This window comes from Polyodon spathula, chromosome 38, assembly GCF_017654505.1.
Source record: "Polyodon spathula isolate WHYD16114869_AA chromosome 38, ASM1765450v1, whole genome shotgun sequence".
Taxonomy (NCBI): Eukaryota; Metazoa; Chordata; class Actinopteri; order Acipenseriformes; family Polyodontidae; genus Polyodon; species Polyodon spathula.
The window spans coordinates 2772445-2773312 of record NC_054571.1 but is presented as its reverse complement, the minus strand read 5'-3'; positions in this window follow the sequence as shown (position 1 = coordinate 2773312).

Below are 868 nucleotides of genomic sequence, written 5' to 3'. Positions count from 1 at the left end.
TTTTCCGGGACAGTAACCCTTTCCCAGCCGCGCTGCGTTAACCTCTGACCTCGTGAATGATGCAGAATGCGCGCAGTGTACTTGCAGAGGGTATGCGGTTGTGTCTCTCAGTACACTTTCGCTACAGGGGATAGATGTTACCCATCTCACTGCCACGTTCTGTCTGGACAATTTTGAGATTTTGATTCCTTTTTTTTATGAATTCGAACTCCTTTGATAATACCCCCCAAACCCCCCCATCCTCATTATGTCTGTCCCACCACTGTGATTATCTACAATATATGTACTGAGGAGAAAGTCAAACATAAGGAAACTTCAAAATCCATGACAAATATCCACAAGTCTGACAGTGATGCAATATCTATGAAACATTTCCACTCAAATATCAAATCTCTCGCCAGTGACGACACCGTCTTGTGAGCGTTACTCATGCACACTGATCTGGAGAAATTCCTGCTGAGCTGGCTTGCTCACAGTGTACGGTAGGGTCAAAACTTGAAGGAATCAAATAGGTTTGCTCTGCAGGCCGGGCTTAGGTCGCCATCTAGTGGCTAATACGTGAATTACGATTCGCAAGATACTGAACATACAGCTCTTTGAAGAAGTGGGCAGTTTTAACTTTATTTTTGAACTGACAATCTGTTGGCCCTTGTAAATATTAATACACATACCCAGAAGATCCTGGTTAAAACTCTAAAAGGACTGAGTCCTCATCAGGCTGTTGTTTATATTTTGTGGATATCCTGGTTTATAAAGGGAACTGGGTTTATTTTTATTTATTTTTTTGTCGACATTTTTAAATAGCTGTGAGCTTCGTCTTTATCTGCAGCAATGAGGACTCACTGTATTAAACGACTCTGCAGCTCTC